The sequence below is a fragment of the Sphaerodactylus townsendi genome, linkage group LG02 (genome assembly GCF_021028975.2).
Source record: "Sphaerodactylus townsendi isolate TG3544 linkage group LG02, MPM_Stown_v2.3, whole genome shotgun sequence".
Taxonomy (NCBI): Eukaryota; Metazoa; Chordata; class Lepidosauria; order Squamata; family Sphaerodactylidae; genus Sphaerodactylus; species Sphaerodactylus townsendi.
In genome coordinates, this window is record NC_059426.1 from 84,081,556 (window position 1) to 84,102,297 (window position 20,742).

Genomic DNA, 20,742 nt, shown 5'->3' on the forward strand with positions numbered 1-20,742 from the left:
GTGGGGGGGTGGAAGCTCTCCATGGGCTCTTCACGACCCAACTTAAGTTTCCACCAGGGCCTTTGTAATGTAGTTCTCACCAGGGCCTTTGAAGCCTGTTCTCCAGCCTGCTCGGTTTGTAATCTAAGTGTTTGTGTGGGGCGCCGTGGGGGGAGGGAGCTCCACAAGGGGGCCATGGGGGAAGGGGGGGTCTGGGGAGAATTTTATGCCCCCACGTGACCCAAAACCGTGCGCCCGGTGTACGGCGCACCCACCTTCCCCTGGTAGCTTTGCCAGTAGATAGACAGACCAACATCAAAAACTGAAAGTGTATCTTTACTATGTTAGCACACAACTATAATTTAAAAGTCTGCATGCAGTACCCTCAGATTCTGACAAGGCAACAATGCACATCTGTTGCCACATATAGAATTTGGCCTGTAGAACCTATTGGGAACTATCAATGTTTATTTTATTTATTTATTTATTTATTAGATTTTTATACCGCCCTATCCCCGAGGGGCTCCGGGCGGTGTACAACAATAAACATAATAAAATGGCAAAATCTTTAAAAGCTGCGATAAAACACTAAAAGCTAAATCTTATAAATACAATACAATAAAATACAATAAAAATACAATAATAAATATAATACAATAAAAATACAATAATAAATATAAATGGCATCCAGCTGCTCCGTATTTGAAATCCTCTCCCCAAGAGGGAGGAATGGCAGGTCCCAGATGTAGAGGGCCATGAGGCAGAGGGCCATGAAAGGGGGAGGCACCATCAGCGGCCGGTTCCTCCAAAGGCCTGGCATGGAACAGTCTCCGTCTTACAGGCCTCCCAAGTGAACTCACCACCAGTTGTCCCGCAGGGCCCGGACAGTTGGAGGAAGAGCGTTCCACCAGGCCGGGGCCAGAGCCGTGAAGGCCCTGGCCCGTGTGGAGGCCAGCCGCATCACCAAGGGGCCAGGGACCACAAGTAGGTTGGCCTCAACTGATCGAAGAGGCCGTACAGGGACATATGGGGTGAGGCGGTCTCTAGCAGATGTTCTAGCAGATAGCATAATCCAATTATATATATGAACATTGATTACAATTGCTATGTATGAGCCAGAGTTAGTGTGTGTATTCTGGCTGTGCTCTTGGTTATATCATAATTTCTTTTCCCATTTCCCATTTCCAGTCATCTCTACTACCCTAGGACCATACAACTAAGTTCTAGGATTACTGTTTCTACGCATGGAACTGGGTGATCACATTCCAGATAGCAGCACTTTATTTATACTCTTTCATCAAATGTCCTTACTTATCATTGCTGATCTCTGAATATGGATAGAAATACTGGTTTTAACACTTCTGTCATAAAGCTAGGCCGCCTTCATTCACACTGAGTATAGTATACTAAATTTATCTCACCATATATTATCAAACTATTCTCATTGACTAAAATTCTCTGTTATTTCTTTTAGGACTTTAGTGCCAGTTCCCATAAAACCATTTGCTAATCACAGTATATTTTAAAAACTGTTTCCTTCATTGTTCAAGATCATATTTACATATAGTCTGTACTTGCCACAAATGAGCAGTGCTTCAAAAAGCATCCCTGTGGTTTAATACCAGGCTCAGTTCTGTCTTCATGGCATCCAGCTTTCAACATCCAGCTAAGAGGCAAGACAATTCCTCAGAACGGGGAATAAAAATTCAGTCTGGCACTTTCCAAATGCCTTGCTAATTAGAGCTTTGTGCTGTACTGTTTGAAGATGGATGATGAGCACATCCCATTTTCCATATTGTAATATTGAATGTATGTGAAAAGACATTAGATATTACAGCTACAGCATCAGCAACAACACAAATAGGATTTTTTTTGGCCTGATCTGTAATTACTGGACTATATATTCCTTAGAATTCTCATTCTGGTTTTGCTGAAAGTGAATGTAGTAGATTTGATAAATCAGCACTGCAATCCTAAACTTCTAACATGCTTTTAAGCTCCTAAAAACTCCTATATCCTTCTAATCCTCTTATCTTCAATGGATTTAGAAGGGTGTAACTGTTTAGTATTGCACTAGTAGAAAAGCCTTGTAGTACTAGTAGAAAAGCCTTGTAGTAGAAAAGCCTTGCTGTATGGTTCATGTGTATGTCAGTGTTTTTATTCCTCCCGTCAAGGAACTGGCAGTGCACATGATTTTCATATCTCCATTTTATCCTCACAAAGAGTTGTGTCTGGGTTTCCAGGACCCAGTTTGGGTTCCTCACAGCCACACAGTGGCTGCATGGAATTCTAGTAAAAAATAAAGGAAAATCCTTTTGGGCTCATAACACCGCTGTTTGAGGAGGGAGGACTTCAGCCTTCTTGCAGGTCATTTCCCACACCATAACATTGCTGAGGGGAGTCATTTTGGTACAAAAAGCAGCTTAGGGGGAAAGGCAAGAGCCCCCTGCTTCGCTGGCATTTTACATTCAAATAAGATGTCCTTTATATCATGATTGATACCTTTTTATTTTGTGTTGTTTTTCTAACTTCCTCCCAGATTTACAAATGGCCCAGATATCAGGGTACACACAAGTCCACATATCTGATGATTGTAGGGGTGGTGGCCTCCACGTGGGACCTGGGGATATCTTTGCATTACAGCTCATTTCTAGACTACAGAGGGATGGAGGAAAGCAAGGGGCATTTTAAAATGTACCTAACTTTCCTGTGTCCCTCCAGGCAGCACCATGGCTGCTGCCAGCTGGCAAATACTGGGGGTGGGGACTAGGCCACTCCTTCCCTGGCCTAGTTCCCACTGCCCTAGTGTGTTGCCAGCCACACCCTCACTCAGATGGATGGAGGAAAGCTAGGTGCATTTTGAAATGCCCCCAATCTTCCTCTGTCCTTCCAAATGGTGCTTCAGTTGCTACCAGCTGGCAAACACATGGGGGGAGGGTGGAAGAGGCAAGGGAAGAAGCTTCCCCCAGTGTGCTGCCTGTGGTGGTGCTGCTCAGAGGGACAGTAGAAAGATTTGTTGATTTTCTTTTGTGGGGGCAGGGGAAGTTTGCGGGTGGGGAGAGGTGCTGCTGTTGCCTATGGGAAGGTAGGGAGGTGCCAGAAAGGATCAGTTGTCTCTTTGACTTTTGCTGTATTGGCATAGTTTGCCCACTCTTGGAAACCACAGGCCTTATCAAAACTGCATCGTGGTGAGTTTGGGAGGAGGGAATATCTGTCCATAAAGGAAATTCTGATGTGAAAGAAATGCATGCACACCAGGGGGCAGACCACAACTGCACAATAGTTCTGTATCTTACGAACATGGCTGCAGGGTGAGATACAGCTGAGTAAGATCAAAAAGGAAAGGAAAGGAGAAACGGGTCAGTGGTACAGATTCATATAAGGCACTGCACAGAGGAGTGAATTCAATGAATGGAAAAGAAACAAGAATCAAGGGGGGGGAAGGGAGGGGAATTTAGTTTGAACTACCCACTCAGTTTTAGCCTACCCTCATAGCTACATTTCTCTACCCATTACCACCATCTGCATGCATCTCATTAATATAGCAGTTGAGATTGGCTACAGTTGAGTAGGACTGAATTGAGGAAGATGTAAGAGGTAAGGAGGGAAGTCTGAAATAGGAGCAGAGATAAAGGTAGGTTGGCTGGAGGTGAGAAGCTGAGAAGAAAGCAGAAAAAAGGGGAGAGAATATTGGGGCTGCCACAGAAGGGAAAGAGGAAATAGTGGTATGGTGGATACAGGGAGAAATGAGATATTCCCCACAATTCCCTGCAGGTGTCCTGTCTGTTTATCCTAAAATGCATACATACAACCACATTTCCATGTAGATTCTTATAATACAGTGCACATAGGATGAGTACACATATAACATCAAAATAAATACTTTAAAATGGCTGTGTGCTTGGGGTTTTTTTTGGTCTTGTCATTGTAATAATGTTTACTGTTGCTTAATACTGGATTGGTTTAAAAGCCTTCTGCTGCGGCTACCATTCTATTGTATTTTATGGCACTGAGCTGTTTACATAACTGTTTATATCCATGACTGACTGTTTACAACCAAAAGATGATGAACTACAAGGTTCCATAAAAAAGAATGCTGTCGATGCAACCTATTGATGGAATTAATTCAAAAAGCAAGGTTATTCTGGTTTACATCTTCACCCATCCTGACAAGGTTACATATTCAGCAGTGCATCTGAAACTATGTCTTACTGGCACAGAAGAGGATACAACAAATATTTGTGCATGGTTGTTATCACTGGGAGAAAAGAGAGGCTGTCAAGTTCCAGTATTATTATCATTTTTTGTTCTTTTAAAATAAAATAAAAATTATTGAAGAAGGTTGGTTTTAATACCCTCCTTTTCTCTTCGTTCAAGGAGTCTCAAAATGGTTTACAATTACTTTCCGTACCCCTCCCCACAACAGATACCTTGTGAGGTAGGTAGGGGTGACAGAGTTGTGACAGAATTGTAACTAGCCCAAGGTCACTGAGCAGACTTAATATGGAGAAGTAGGGAATCAAACCTGGTTCGCAAGATTAGAGTCTACCTCTGTTAAAAGGCGCATGTGAATTACCACGAGGTGGAGCTGCTGATCGGGGTGAGGGTTGGAATGAGCCCAGCTGACACTGCCCAGACAAGGGCGGAACTGGAAAGGGAGCCACTATGGGAAGGGGCAGCATCACCAGAAGAAAGGAGGAGTGAGCCGAGGCTTTAAAGGGGCTTGCCCTCCTTTGTTCAGGCCATGTGCTCGCCGGTCAACGATTTGCCCACCCACCTCACCCTACTTTTATATGTTAATGCATGATGTTATGTCATAGCCTAGTTCGCGGAGGTTTGGCGCATGGGTATTGATCTGGAAGGGCAAGGGGAAGGGGGCTGGGGAGCCGCGCCTTCCCCTTGGGAATGGCAACAGCGACAAGAGGCGACCGCCCTGTCGAACCGGGCCGAAAGGGGGAACATCTCTAGCCAGGAGGGGCTGCCCGGCAGAGCCCCACAATAGATAGAATCTCGGGATCAGGCACCTGCCCTGCTGAGCTGTAGCACGTACCCGCATGACCAGATCCAGACCCATGCTTAGCCTCACGCTTCTGCTCAATAAAATGGCTTTGGCCAATTTATTAACCCAGCAATGGTGTGATGTGTGTCATTATAGAGGGGCCTCACACAAGAAGTGATCCACCCTCAGGCAGCAACTGCTACACCACACTGACTGTAGTGAACAGAAAGCTGGATAGAAAACTTTACAAGTTCATTTTCAGTTCTATAAACAAATCATACAGATTTAAGGTTCAATTCACCATCCTAGTCAGAATACCATTCCATTTATCAAATGTATCTAACTTTTTACCATACAACATACAGGTTAGTTTACTCAGCTGTACACATTTATTTGTGTACACATTTTATTTGGAGTTATGTTCCTTTTCCAGCATCTAGCAAAGGCTAATCTTGCAGAGGTTACAGCATTTAAAGCAAACTGTTGACTATCTTCAGGAAGAAACTCTTCATAATTCAGCAGGAAACATTTAGTGAAGAAAGGTAATACTTTTCCCATTAATCGAGAAACAGTTCTAGAAATCATTTCTCAGTATTCTTTGGCTTGACAACATCTCTATTACATATATATAAATCCACAAATCCAACAATCACCTTTAACCCCTTTACTAATTTTAATTGATTTACAAGGGGTTGAACATACTCTTTTTAACTGTGGGATTTACTGAAAAATTTAACCCACTTTTCAGTGCTGATATCCAGAACTCAGATTCAGTTACAGATTTCAAATCCCTAGGCTACAGCTTTACTTTTTTCCTCCTGCTTGCTGTCAGGCAGTTCCATCCAAAGCTAAAGGCAGTGGCACCAGTGTGGCGCTGTCCTGCTGTCTCCAAGGGCAATTCCCCACTGGAAATTAAATCTAGATAAAACCAAGTTTAAAAATAAATGGCACCTTTTCATTGGGGTTTCAACCTCCCCAATGCAGCATGTATTCAGCGAAGACATGTAGGCCTATCTCAGGTTCCAGAAATGCAGCAATCCCCACTACAAATTGATCTCCATTTTGCGTCTCTCCTGATTGGCTGGCGTGGCGTGTTGGGGTGGGTCCTTTCCCCCCCCGCAAAAAATGTGATCACAGCATGACGTGATGATGTTAGAATGGTAACACGTCCGAGGAAATTCTTCCAAGATACTTGTAACCTGAGGGTCACTCGTTTGCAAGGCTGAACGTTTAAGCGTTTAGGTGAATAAACAGGTTTTCGCCCATTTGGAAGGGTGAACGGCTAATAGTTTAAGTGGCTGCTTGATCTCCTGTGGCAACGGTTGACCAGTTCACATCTCCTCGTGCATGCGCTTGCTGACCCCAAGGTGAAATGTTCAGCACCCGCCAATTGCTGATTGGTTGTTGGCATTTGTGTCACACTCCACGGCAGGAATTTTAAATAAAGATTAGACCCCCCGTTCTTCCCCTTGAAACTGGAAAGAAAACGTGTTAAGAGGAAATGTTGTACTTTCATGCAGGTTCTGCCAGGACGTGGGATAAGGGGGGGAACGAATGCCAGAAATGGTAAGAAACCCTCTTCGTTGCTCAAGCAGTGGGGAGGCATTCCTGAAACCTGGTTTTTTTCATGTAAGTACCACACGATTAATTGCCAGTGGGGAATCAACCCAAGAGAGCTTTTTGGCAGCACAGAGAGCAATAAACAGCTCTGTAAACCCCCCACTGCTGAAAAGCCCCACAGGCCTTACAGGACTTACATCACCAAAAGGGTGGTGTAAGAGTGAGGGTGGGGGGGGGCATGTTCCCAGCCTTAAACCCCAGGAAGGAGCCAACTAATTTCAGCTGTGCCTCAGGATTGCCCCAGCTAGACCACCCATGCTGGAGTCCAGTAGGGATGCCAGTGCAACCTTGCCTCAGCCCAGACTTCCAAGTTTTGTGGGATGGGGCTGAGGGATGGGTGGCCGACAATGCATCTGCCACCTCTCCTGGAGTAAGTTCCTAGGGGAGGGCAAATGCACCAGCGCTGCTTCCAACACACCTCATTGGATGGAGCTGTAAATCTAATGAGTTAATATCTCTTTAAAATCTTTTTCTTTTGGCCAAGAAGATATTTTGAGTTTTTCCTCACTTGTCATAAATCCTGCATTTTCTAAAACTAGCATCACTTGTTCTTGATAGCAGCTTAAGGGAAGAGAAGAGAATTTTCTGGGCAATATTTTGGTTAATTGAGCATTATCCGTGTAGCCAAGGCTTGTATAACTTCTGGCTCACTAAATGCTGAACTTTCTAGTTTTGCAGGCTCACTGGAGTTTCGCAGGCTCACTACTCACAAGTAGTTGGAGAGCTGACATTGAAAATCTGAAAACAGCTTAAGCAATCAATTAAAAAGCTGTTAATTAGAAAAACCTGTATTTTACTTATTTACGTTTGTATCTTTCCTTGCTTGAAGGAAACTGGGACATTAATTTAGCATTACAACAACTGCTGCATGTGATAGGTTAGGCTGAGCGACAACAAGGAATGTCTAAAGAATAACTAATGAGCTTTATGTAACAGGAAGCTTGAGGCACCTTAATGACAAACTCTATTTTATTCCTGCATAAGTTTACATTGACTAGAACCTATTTCTTCAGACACTATGGATGTTCTTTTCACCTTCCTTTTATATTGGAGGCTTACAAGTTCCTAACTAGTGATGTGAGGTTGGCTTTTCCATTTTCAAACCCAGTTATACGTAGTTTCCTATGCTATAGTCTGTCTCAGAAAAAGATGTTAGTAGGGTCATGTATTCCTCCACCACAGAACTCAACATGCTGGACCTTCTTGTTGTAGAATGCTGTGCCTGGGTCCTAGTGCCTACCTACCCCTGCTCCCCCCAATCCATTTGACAGTTTGAAAATATAAATACATTTTGGCATTTAGTTTAATTATCAAAGTACCATGCTGAAAAATGCACAAAATAATGGTTTTAACAAAGGCAGAGGATAAAAATGAATAATAATTCTCATATTCATTCAGGACTGTATTCTCATATGGAAGCATACAATTTTCTCAATGATGCACCTCAACTGACCATACTAACATCTTTTTTGTGACAGAATATAATAATATAAATCAATGTTTGATACGTGTGTTATGGTCCATATCTGTGATATAGCAAGAGAGAATCAAGTACAGATCTGCCTTCAGCAACATGTTATTTATTAATGGGAACACTTGTGCAATACTTATGTAGGTACATTCTCCTGTTCTCAAGAGAGATCAGGGAAAGTTACCAAATCGGATATTAAAATGTATGCAAGCTGTTCCATTATTTTAGCAGCATATTTATTTATTTAAAATGTTTATTTAAAATGTTTATAATCTTACCTTTTCCCCAAGTAACTGGGACACATCAGTTGGTGCTTTTTCTGCCTGCCAAAAAAATCTCTTGGCAGACTCCAAATTCAGACTGCACATTTTCAAAATTTGTTTCAGCCTCCATCCAGACAGGTTAAGTTGGATTCTGTGGACCTGAAATAGCTACATCTTTTTAAATTGGATATCCAGGATCATTGCAGTGTTTAAAGATCATGTGACCCCTGGGTTTCTGGATGACAGATTCTTGACAGTAGTAATGCTATCCATGTCAAAATGATCAAGCTGTCTGTTATACTGGCACTGTTCACATTACAGTGAATGCACATACACATCTATTTGTAAGAAAGAACTTACAGGTATCTAGTTCATAAATGAAACTGGGGACCAGCATGTTGATAAATATATGGCTTAAGTCTAGGGTTGGCAGCCTCCAGGTGGTGGTTGGAGATCTCCTGCTATTATAACTCCAGGAATCAGGTCAGTTCACCTGGAGCAAATGGTGGACTGTATGACATTATACCTTACTGAAGACCCTCCCCTCTCCAAATCCCACCTTCCTCAGGCTCCACCTCCAAAATCTCCAAGTATTTCCCACCCCAGAGATGGCAACCCTATTTAAATTATATGTTCAGCTGTACAGGTGCCAAACTTGTGCATAGAACAAAAATAATGTATACATTTGCATTCTGGGTGCACAAATGCTATATTTGTTAGGCTAGCAATAGCAATAGATCATGCACTACAAAAGTGAAGAAGAAGAAGACGAAGAAGAGGAGGAGGAGGAGGAGTTTGGATTTATATCTCCCCTTTCTCTCCTGTAGGAGACTCAAAGGGGCTTACAATTTCCTTGCCCTTCCTCCCTCACAACAAACACCCTGTGAGGTGGGTGGGACTGAGAGAGCTCTGAAGAGCTGTGACTAGCCCAAGGTCACCCAGGTGGCGTGTGTGGGAGTGCACAGGCTAATCTGAATTCCCCAGAAAAACCTCTACAACTCAAGTGGCAGAGTGGGGAATCAAACCCAGGAAGAAACAGCTGGGGAATCAAACCCAGGAAGAAACAGCTGCAGCACTGTTATGTAGTTTTCCTGTATCATACTGTGCCTTCTCAAATATTTTTGAAACCTGACTAGAACTTACTCTAGAATATGTTATATACACAGGGGTGGAGCAAGGGGGAACTGCATCCGGGGCATGCACGCACCCTGCACCCCTGCTGCAGCGCCACAGTGCTGCCCGCCCCGGAACAGTTCTGGGATATTTTTTATGGTTTCTACATCAGCCCTGTCCTTGACAATTGACCTGCTACTTTTACTTAGTTATAATGCAATTATAATCCACATAGTGCCATCGGAAAACCTTTGTTCTCAATGTTTGTCCTTGTGGCTGAGTCTGTAGTGATTTTTTTTTAAATTCCAGTGCTGCAACAGCAGTCTTTCAGTGTGCACTAAAGAACTAAAAGTGAAGCAATCAGTGAAGGTAAAGATTTCTTCACTCCTGTCTCCTCTGAGTGAACAGTTTTTTAAGAAGTATCATCACAGGCAAAAGCACTATCAATGCACATACCCTTAAGAATTTTTTTAAAAAAACCTACCACCATCTATTCTTAGAACAACAAAAGGCCTTTCCCCACTCTCGTCGTTCCCCTCTATGCCTCGCGCTGCTCTCAGCGCACAGCATCCCAGGCGCGCGCCCGGCCGTCCCCACGACCCAGCGCTCTGTGTGGGGCCATCAAAAGGCGCCGTTAAGAAGAGCGCCTGGGATGCTGTGCGCTGAGGGGTGCGACAGCAGCAGCTTCGGGGCGGCTGCGCTGTCGCCGCCCCTCTCAGTGGGGAGTGCTGAGGGACCCCGCACTACTCTCCTCGAGTAGCGCGGGGCTTAAGGTAAGTGGAGAAAGGCCCAACAGCAAAAATAGGGAGGATAAAAACGGTTGTGGGCTCCAGAGCAGGACAGGAGAAAGTGTTCTGGCCACTCTTCCCTGTTTCTCACCTAGCTTTTCACCAGGACCTACTGGCTGAAGTTTTAGACCCTTAGCAAGAAAGGAAAAGGGAAATAACCCCAAATGACCTGAATTAAGAACCGAAAAGGGTAAGACAATGGAATTGTATGGGCTGAATATATATCAGTTAAAAGCATACATCTAAACAAGTATATTCCTATTCCTTTAAAGCACATATACTATCACAAATTATAGCTTCACAAAGTTGCATAAATACAAAGGACCATTATTGACCATGACAAAATGTTTTTCAGCTCATTCGCCGTCTTCAATGGTAAAATAATATTAAATGTACAGAAAGGCTCCAGACATTAAAATAATGCATACTTGATCACTAAAATAGACCAAGGTGAAATGTAATAGTAATAATACTATTCTATAATACTATTAGGCAGAGATGTAAAACAGGCTTCTTGCTTAGTATTTTGCTGCTGTGATCAGGTGCCTAGATGGCGATACAGCTGTGTGCCTTTCCATCCTGGTCAAATAATGAAATAATGGCTGGAGCCAGTATTCATGTAACAGAGACTCTTGGCCCGGCAACCATGGGAACCTTAACCCTTCATCTGCCACTCTCTTTACCTCCTTATCTCACTTATATGTCTCCTCCAAGGGCAGAGAAGCAAGCACGGTCATTTAGGTTTTTCTTTTTTTTTGGTAAGCACCTACTGATCAGTATGTTTCAATTCTATGCAGCAAAACTGTGAAATGAAGTAACTAGTGATAGATAACTTTAAAATTAAAGGTATTTGTGAAACTGCTTGAAATTGACTTATTATTACAGTCAGAAACCTTTTCCTTTTCATTACTGAGGTTAAAATAATCAAAACAAAATTATAAGACAAATAAAAGCATTTTAAAGGTCTAGAAATCTTACAATAGTAAGATAAAGATACCTGTCATACCCTTCCTAATGCAAGGGACTGTCATGACATTTTAACTCATCAGTTTTATTTTGAAAAAATCCTGGCATCCATACAGTGCATTGACTTGTCCCAGACAGACTAATAATTTCCATCAATTCTAGCTTTAATGCCAAACCTTTTCTTAGAAATGAAGCGAAACACTTTTTTGTTTATAATAGATTTCAACTGCAGCTTACAAAAGTTGTGAAAGGACTTCTATGGGGGTATCATGCTTAGTAGGTACAATCTTAATGATGTAACTATAAAAATTAATGAGGAAAGAAAATATCAGGAGCACTGTCCTGAAGTGCAGATTAGGAAGTGAATAGGATTCCAGCTATGAAACAAGTCAGAGAGAGGACACTGGAAGAAGAGAGGCAGTTTTGAAGAGAACCTCAAAAATCTGAGGAATACATAATGACATCCACAACAAGGAAGAATGACAGCTGCTTAGTACAAGCCTAAACACTGAGCTGAAAGTATATAGAATGAAGACATAATGTTATTCCAGAACATCTTAGATGTATGCTTCTGTATTGTAAAGATATGTCAGTATGCCTGGAGATACGCTGACTACAAGCCTTACCACTGTGGTTCAGAAATATACTGGCATAGTTGCTACACTGGATAGGATCCGGAAATGTCATGGGTAGGATGAGAATTAGTTGACTCCCAAAGTGCTCTGAACAGTGGATCCTCTACTGATGTCAGCAGAGTCCTCCCCAGCAGCCAGGGACCCAAGCATAGCCTACTATGTACCGTAGAAACCCCAGCCAAGAAACAAAGTTCAGATGCTATGGCATATGACAACGGGTTATATCTCTCATGACCATGGCATACAAACTTAGGACGTTTCATTTAAGTGGTGGGAAAGACACCAGCATGGTGTTGAGCACATATACCTGAGTGAGAAAACAGACACTGCTGCATAATTTCCCTAACACAACTTTGCTCAAAACCCTTACAGATATTCCATGTCATAACACAAACAGCTGCAAGGACAATGTACTCCACACAGTTAAACAAAGTGGTGGTGGTGGTGGGGGTGTCTCTGACTCACACTGGAATTGTTGCACCTATGTCCCTCTTTGCATTTTATCAACAACCTTGGCTCTGATTACAAATGTGTTAGTAGATATGGATAGTATTTAAGGGATGAGAGACACAGTGACTCAAAAATAACTATCTACATGATACCATACTGGTATGTCACCACTCCTATGGATGAAGGATGCAGAGAATACAAGTACAATCCGGATTGAATTCCCATCACCCCACTGCAGCGTGCATTGTTGTGGCCAAAACACCAATGACAGTTATTGCCTTGTAGGGTCAGAGCCCCTTGGAGTGGTCTCTTGGACGAACAGTGTAGATATGATTCCAAGGCATACTCCGCATATGATACTTACACCCATCTGATGGTGATATCACCACCCCCAGCAAGGGACCGATGTCAGGTGCATCAGTGGCTCCCTAACCTTTTTATACCAGTCATCTGTATATATGATTCCTTTTTTTCCTGCGGGATAGAGTCTACCTATTATCAGCACTTGTGGTGTCCCCCACCCACCAAACCCACATATGTGTAACACTTTTGTGATGTTTGAAAAACAATGAAGTCTTTCAGAGGAAGTCGTAGTACAGTGTTTACAATTTCTCTTCAGATTTGGTGGTGGGGACATGAAAACTACGGAAGACAAGAATATTATATTAAGTATATTTTAAAGTATAACTATCATATCATCAAGCAACTGAGACATGGAAATATACAGAACTTCAAGTGCACATAAATTATAATTGGCTTGATGGATTGATTATATCTTAATTATGTTGATTATGTCTATTAAAATAATTTGGCTTCTGATGATATTTCCCCCTGTATACACCATAATTGGAACTTTCTAAAATGTAGCTCTAACAAACAGTTGTCCTTGTGCTCAAAATTATCTTTACAGAGTGATATAAAGTATGAAAACAAGAGTCTTGGTGGCTAATTTTTCAAGAACATGTTTTAACAGAACCCTGAAAAAGACAAATAATTCAACCCTAAGCCCTTCTAAAAGCCCTTCATTGACCTGACCTCTCACTGTTAACTCTGTTAAGAATTACATTGAAAGCATCTTAACCCTTTCCCATCTCTAGTCCTAGGCCAACTCCACCAAGCCAGCTGCTGGGATTTAGACATATTAGAGTTCCAGAGAGGCAATGCTGGGTAGAATGGAAAGCCACTTGAAAAACATTTAAGCTCTTTTAACTGGCCATAGAAGAACACCTTAACCAAAGGACAGACATGGATCATTGTCTTTTATGTGTGGCTAGCAAAACACCCATAACTATAATCAGGATATTGTGGACCATACATTGCAAGAATCTGTATGTGTGTGGTGAGAGGAGTACAATATACACTGCAGACAGAAGTGTACTGCATTTCCCTCATGGGATGTCTGTTGATGAAGATCAAGTCAGCTGATGTAATGGGTAGACTTGTGAACCCACCAGTGTTGCCTCCAAATGCAGTATTTTCTTCTTTTTATGAGTCAATGACTAATATGGAAATAAATGAAAACTACACCCAGGGACAACTCTGAAGTGAGTACAAAGCATGTCACGTACCCTTGATGACTCCAGTGCTCTCTTAGTCACAACTAATTTAAATCAGCCAGTATTTGAATAGCCCTACTTCAGTTCTATTTTTGTTTTAGTTGGATGTGATGAATAGAAGTTGTGAGGAGATGAGAACTGATTTATATATATATACAGGCTCGAGCCTAAGGGAGCCTCCCTGGCCTTTAGGAAGGGGGAGGGAGAGGTGGCCAAAATGCATTCCTCATGTGACCCAGGTGACCAGCACCTGGGGAAAATGCCCCCCCCCATGGTACACCTCTGTGAAAGTGAGAAACCTGGTGACTTGGGGAGGTGATGTTTATCCTTTCCATTCTGGTGACATGAGCCCTCAGGGACCTGACCCTACTCGAAAGGTAATGCAACCTCTGCTTATCCCAATGATTCACCATTTCAAATGGTGCCAGTATGACTTAGGACTGGCCCATGAAGAAGCATCAACCTTGCTATATGATGTGATGCTGAATATAGAACCAGAGAATAGTCAATATTTCAGATTAATATAAAGTATTCATATGTTTAGAGATAAAAGTATGTTAAGTACGTTGAGATAAACTCATTGTCTTTAGTTTCACATCTTTCTACAGGCTTCCCACACCTAATCGTAGAGTCTGAAGGGGCCTGATATGCCATTAAATCCAAACCTGGTCAGTGCAGGATACTAAAAACTAGAATATCCCCAACAGGTATTGTCCAGCTTCTGCATGAAAACTTCTGGGAAGGGATAGCCTGCCAACCACTAACCATAGGTAACCAGTTCCTATGTTGAACTGTTCTTATCATTAGAAGTTAAATCCATTGAAGACGGTAGTCCTGTGGCTGGGCTGGGAAGGGCCAAGTGGGGAGTACCAGTTGCTGGTTTTTTATGCTTCCTTGTCATTGGAGGTCCAGGTGGCACAGGTAGCTTGTATGGCATTTTATCACCTTCACCAAGTGAAACAACTGGTGTCCTACCTGTCCCAGACAGAGCAAGCCACAGTGATCTATGCAAGGGTCACTTCTAGACTTGATTACTGCAACTCGCTCTACAAAGGGCTGCCCTTGGGCTTGCTCTGGAAACTCTAGCTGCGAGGGTCCTCAAGGGAACCCTGTGGTGGGCCCATATTATACCGATGCTCTGCCAACTGCACTAGCTCCAGGTGAAGTACTGTATCAGGTTCAAGGTGTAGGAACTTACTGTCAAGGCCCTAAACAGTCTGGGGTCAGCAAACGTATAGGATCGTCTCTCCCTCTATGTCCCCTAAAGGTCATCCACTTAGTGAATGAAACCCTACTGTTTGTTCCTGGTCCAAAAGATATCCAACTTACCTCAATCAGGGCCAGGGCATTCTCTGCCCTGGCCCCAGCCTGGTGGAACACTCTACCTAGTGAGACCTAGCTCCTGCAGGAATTAGCACAGTTCCTCAGGGCCTGAAGATGGAGCTGATCCACCAGGGATACGGTTGAGGCAACTACAATTTTCAATCTCAGCCTCCCCTTCCACCGTTCTCTGCCATTTTCCATCTTTTATTAGATGTCATCCAACCTTTTCCCCTTGGTGTTTCATAGTAGTTGGTGCTGTAGAATTGAGTAAATTGTGTTCTGGTTTACTGATTTTAAATTGATTCTGTATTTTAAATGTTAGCCCCCCATAGCCCATAGGGGGAAGGGTGGGATATAAAACTAATGTAAAAAAAATAAACTTTATTTCTCGTAAATATTCAGTTGGCATCTACCCTCTAGTCATGAATCTCAGCAGATCTAATTTGCCTTCTGGAGCAGTACAGAGCAAGATTTTACCCTCATCCATGTGGAAGGCCTGCAGATATTTGAAGAGTGCTATTATGTTTCCCCTCAGTCTTCTCTTCTACTAGAAAAACATGCCTTGTCCCCTCAAATTTTCTGCTCCTGAATCCACAACTCAGGCTGGAGAAGGAAAGCAGTTTGCCACAGAAGCAGAAGGATGAACCAAGTAGCAGGATGCTACTTTCTGTATGATAAATTTGGGGGAGAGGTAAGAAGCCTGTTTAAGGGCAGGCCTGAGTCCCTCTTCTTTTTCTTTTTGACCATCGATGGATCATTTTTGTCATCCTTCATCGAGCTTGTTCCAGGGCATGTATATTTTTTCTTTTTGCTTAGAACTAGACATGGAATTCTAGATGAAGTCTGATTAACCAAAATACAGTAGAACAATCACTTCTCATGACTCTGATTATTTCTATTAATGCACCTAAAATTGCATAAGCTTTTTTACAGCTACGTCATGTTGCTGATTTTTGTTCAGATTATGATTGTCTGCAGTTCCAAGAGTCTTTTCGCATATACTACTGTCAAGCCAGGTACCCCTCATTTTATACCTTTAAATCTTTTTTCCTAAATACAAAACTTAGCACTTGCCTTTGTGGAAATTTATTTTGTTAATTTTCAGTTTTGAACTGTATTTTTTTCCTTCTAAGATATTAGCTATCCCTCCCAGTGTTGTGTCATCTACAAACTTGTTAAGGAGTTCAAACACCCCTTTAGCCAAGTCATATTGAAGAACACCAGGCCCAAGACAGAGTGCTGCAGTACTCCTGTTCTCAGTCCAGACTGATAAAATTTTATTGATAAGTACACCTTGAGTACAGTTCTCCCACCACGCAGATATACTATCACCTTGCCCATATTAAGCCAATTGACTAAACAAAACATTGCATTTGCACAAATCACAGCTTCCCCACAACCCACTAAGCAAGTAACTCAAGATTTATTCCTGACAAATCCTCACAGGCATCTACTAATCACTGACCTGTTTTCCAAATGATTAGAGACTGAATCTGTTCTAGTATCTTCTGGTAAACAGATCAGTTTGATTACTGTGCAGTTTCCTGCATCATCCTTTTTTTGAAGACTGAAATGTTTGTTGGTCTTCAGTCTCTTAGCTCTTCAACATCCTCTACTAACTCCCTTTCATTACAATCCTTTATTCAGACCCTACTCAAGTTTACTCAGTGGTGCTTACCCCCCAAAAAAGTTTTCTTGGTATAGTACTCTTACTACTTTGGCATACAATTAATTTTGCCATGAAAATTTATTGTGTCCTTGTCCGTGACCTCCTTTTTTCCAAATCTGTCATTCTCAGCTGGCCAAGTGCTCTTGCTTTTTCAAATCACATCACCTACTTTTTCCTGTCTGTCTTCTTTCTTGAACATCCTCCCTGATCACATGTATGGCCAGATGTTCAGCTTCTCTCTTCATTTAAATTTGGCTCCAAAATGCAACTCTTCCATGACACCTTAAATTTAATATGAAATCCCACAACCTTAGTACATATAACCAGAAACTATGCAAATGTTCACAATCGCTTTTCTCTGTGCCCGTCCCCTCCACTGTGCCTCACAATGCTGTGATTTGCATTATAAGCTCTTTGGGCAAGGATGTCTGTGGCTTTTCCTAAAGCCATATGCACTAAAGTTAATGAATAAAGCAATATTAAAAGCATCACAGGATCAATATAAACTCTATAATTACGATATATTATTATAAATCTTTAAACTGACAAAGTGAGGCTGGTAAGTATAAGTTGAAAGAGAGTTAAGAAAGAGTAAAACTATCAGTTGAGAATTAGATGATAAAAGAACAGGGATGAGTAAAGCAGGGTATGGTGAAAATAAAAGTCTGAAGGCAGGATTCCCCAACATGGCTCCTTGGCTCCTGCAGACACCTTTCCTGCTGCCCACCAAGTATTTTTAGAAATGGCCAGGAGGGGCTTTTGCCCAGAAGGGCTTTTGATTGCCCTGCCTTTTACTGAGAGAACTAAGCCTAGAATACTGTGGTTGCCTAACAACAGCCAATGAGGGAATCTGTTTGTTAAACTACAGCTGCTCCTTTTATCATTTTGGATTTTTAAACACACACACACACACACACACACACACACACACACACACACACACACACACACACACACACACACACACACACACACCCATTAAAAAGTTTTCAGATTTTTCTGCAAACCTGGGGCACAGTTCAGGTTTGTAGAAAAAAATCAGTCTTGCCTGTTCACAGCTCTAGTTGCTGGATTTATGTATCCTCAGATTTGGCCGACTTTGCTATTAGTATATTGATAACCTCACTCTCTGACATTTTCTGGGGTGGCTCTGCCTTGTGACTGTGGTGGGTTGGCCTGACCTCCTGGTGGCAGGCATTTTGCAGCTTGTTGGTCCCATGTTCTGTAGTAGCCATTTTATGAACCTTTATTATCATTATTTTTATTAACCTTTATTATCATCAAGTGTCAGAATTCCAAACACGTCTACAGGCTCTAAAAGTTTGTGGGGTGGGCTGAGAGAAGGTGGTACCATGAGAATCAAGCTTGTTATGCTGTTATCTTTGTGCTTTTGTGCTTTTGCTGTTAGATTTGCACCTGGACTATCTTTGCTTTGGCCTTGAAGGCTTTGTACTGCCGGAGAGTGCTTTTGGTAAGTTCACCACTCTGGGATGGCAAGGGAAGGGTTGGAGAGCCTCCAGGTAAAAGAGTTCAGTTCCACTGGAGAAGATGGAAGGTGGACTTTCTGGAATTATACTGCACTGAGGTCTCTTCCCTTTCCAAATCTGGTCTTCTCTACACTGTATCCCCCAAGTCTCCAAGCACTTCACAATCCAAAGCTGGCAACCCTACACGTGTGGGAGGAAGCTGTTCCAAAAATTATTGTCAAACTTAGGCTGCTTTCATACAGGATTGTTTTCCTGCTTGGAACTCAGCATGTCCCTGACAGTTTTGGGAGTTTCTCTGTGACATTGTGCTTATCAAAGAACCTTAAAGCCCAGTCCCTATTTAAGGAGCAGGTTGGTCAAGGCAAAACCAAAAGGCTGAAGTGCAAGTCCTCATGTCGAAAGGTAATGCTGCTACCAGTTGCCTTACTATCCATTCAGTCAGAGACCAAGAGACAAAGCCTCTAGCTGTCCTGGAACTAGAAAGTACTGGATTCCGATTGAAGCCCTGAAATCCAATAATGCCACTGTGAGATTGGAGAACCATATGTCCAAAAATTGTATTTTATATTAAAGAAAAATGGATTTATAGAAACAAAAGATTAAAAAGGGGTTTCTCTCTAGGCCAGCTTGTCAGCAGTTACATGGCAGTTATGCAGGCAAGAAAAGATTACATCACTAAGAAAGATATTGTCACTAAGGGCCAAGATGTGACAAAAGACATATCTTATAGACCTGTTTGGCATAACTAGCTATATAAGATGCCTACATGAAATAAACATAGCAATAAAGAAATCAACGGTTAGAATAGAAAGGGATTTAATCAGATAATTGAAAATGTGTTTTTCTATATTGTAATGAACACTGAAATGATAATGAGATGTATTTTACTATAACACTATTTTATTAGAATCAAATATATTTGTTAAAATCATTTTTAACCTTTTAAAGTGAATAAGTTGTATGAAAAATCTTTTTACCCTGGAGAGGTAAAAGAGAGATCTCTCTCCCTCTCTGAGAACAAATACTCAGGAATGTTGGAAACTGGTTATCTGGATTGAAAACCAGAAAGACAGAATTCAGTTTATTGCAGCCCCTTTCATATGGACAGGACAGAAGGGGACGTGCAACCTTTGTGTAACAAGAAATAGGCAGACAAGCCAGATTTGATTTTAATGCTAAGGAAGAAAGCACGTATGGGAAAAATGATTATATGGGTATGTATACAGGTATGATTATGAACTATGACATATGTATTCTTTGTATCCATAAAAGATGAGGTCTTTTGTCTGATTAGGTGTGTCTCTCATCGAGAGCACCCTGTCAGATACCTAATTCTGAACAGTAAAAACCTTTCTTTCTGTTTAAAAGTCTGATTCTTGGGTATTATTTCCTTACCACTCTTTCTAAACATAACTGCGCAGGACCAGAGACGGTTTCTGGCCTGACACCACAAAATATAAAGTATTTTATTATAAATTTGTGGAGGAATATACAATAAAGGAACATAAAAATAATAAAAGAGGATAAAAAGAGTAAAGCTATGCATCTAAGCTAAGCGCATTTACAAGCTTTGGTTCACGATCCAGATGATACCCAGCAAGACTGAGCCCAATAGGATTTCAAAGTCCAAGACAATGGCTCTGATCAGCCTGACCTGCCCAGAATCAAGAAGTGTCCCAAGGTCAGATGTAATCCAGACACAGGGTAAAATTAGGATGAAAGTTCTTTCCTTTTTTAAAAAAAATTACATTTTAAAATAGAAAAAAAAGTTACATAATGAAGGTACAAAATCATCTCCATGTCTCGTACAAATGAGGATAGAGGATTAAAATTATACATTAATAAATGTGTTGTCAAAAGATCTTTCCTTTATGCTCAGTGACCTGTGTTCTGTCCTAATCAGGACTACAGTACTGAGAGGTGTTGTTCTGATTCTAGTTGGCCAATCAAATATATAGCAAATTATGTAAATTGACAATTCGGGTATATTGCTAATCAGGTAACTCAACTAATTAGGTGAGTTTGCCAGTTAGACTAGACAATCTGCAGCTGTATCAGGTCCAATTAAGCAAAACCTTCCCCCAGACAAAAACTAGAATTAGGGTTGCCATCCTCCAGGTGGTGGCCTGAGCTCTCCTGGAATTACAACTGCTCTCCAGGCAACAGAGATTGCCTCGAGACAATGGCTGCTCTGGAAGGTGGACTCTATGATATTATATTATATTGAAGTCCCTCCTGTCCCTAAACCCTGCCCTCCTCTGCCTCCCAAATCTCCAGGTGTTTCCCAACCCAGAGCAGGCAGCCTTAACTGGAATGTATCCTCCTACATTCCTGTGGCCTTGTGGGGCCTTGAAATTGCTAAGCCTAATGGTCTGACCTGCACTTGGGTTGCCCTCCATCTCTTTTATCTGACTCTTTGAACC

At 41.9% G+C, this 20,742-nt stretch overlaps 1 protein-coding gene and 1 long non-coding RNA gene across 7 annotated transcripts in view; both read right to left on the reverse strand.

Annotated features, from left to right (window-relative positions):
- KCNC1 (potassium voltage-gated channel subfamily C member 1) overlaps positions 1–20,742 on the reverse strand; it is a 162,613-nt gene that overhangs the window by 71,883 nt on the left and 69,988 nt on the right. The window lies entirely within an intron of this gene.
- LOC125427310 lies at positions 15,840–19,361 on the reverse strand. Its single transcript, XR_007243661.1, has 2 exons — positions 19,297–19,361; positions 15,840–16,935 (listed from the first exon to the last, which is right to left on the reverse strand). It is a non-coding gene; the product is annotated as an uncharacterized LOC125427310 (long non-coding RNA).